Genomic DNA, 546 nt, shown 5'->3' with positions numbered 1-546 from the left:
CACCTGAGAGGTGTAGACCGTGTTTGAAAAAGCAATAAGCTTTCGCTCCAAGCCTAGAGCGTGAATCAGAGCACGATTCGCGTCTAACACAAACTCACTGTTTTCACCGTCCTGTAACTCGGCACCTGAGAGGTGTAGACCGTGTTTGAAAAAGCAGTAAGCTTTCGCTCCCAGCCTAGAGCATGAATCAGAGCACGATTCGCGTCTAACACAAACTCACTGTTTTCACCGTCCTGTAACTCGGCACCTGAGAGGTGTAGACCGTGTTTGAAAAAGCAATAAGCTTGCGCTCCCAGCTTAGAGCGTGAATCAGAGCACGATTCGCGTCTAACACAAACTCACTGTTTTCACCGTCCTGTAACTCGGCACCTGAGAGGTGTAGACCGTGTTTGAAAAAGCATTACGCTTGCGCTCCCAGCCTAGAGCATGAATCAGAGCACGATTCGCGTCTAACACAAACTCACTGTTTTCACCGTCCTGTAACTCGGCACCTGAGAGGTGTAGACCGTGTTTGAAAAAGCAATAAGCTTGAGCTCCCAGCCTAGA

The sequence above is a fragment of the Eleutherodactylus coqui genome, unplaced genomic scaffold (genome assembly GCF_035609145.1).
Source record: "Eleutherodactylus coqui strain aEleCoq1 unplaced genomic scaffold, aEleCoq1.hap1 HAP1_SCAFFOLD_42, whole genome shotgun sequence".
NCBI classification, from domain to species: domain Eukaryota; kingdom Metazoa; phylum Chordata; class Amphibia; order Anura; family Eleutherodactylidae; genus Eleutherodactylus; species Eleutherodactylus coqui.
This window is presented reverse-complemented; position numbering follows the sequence as displayed.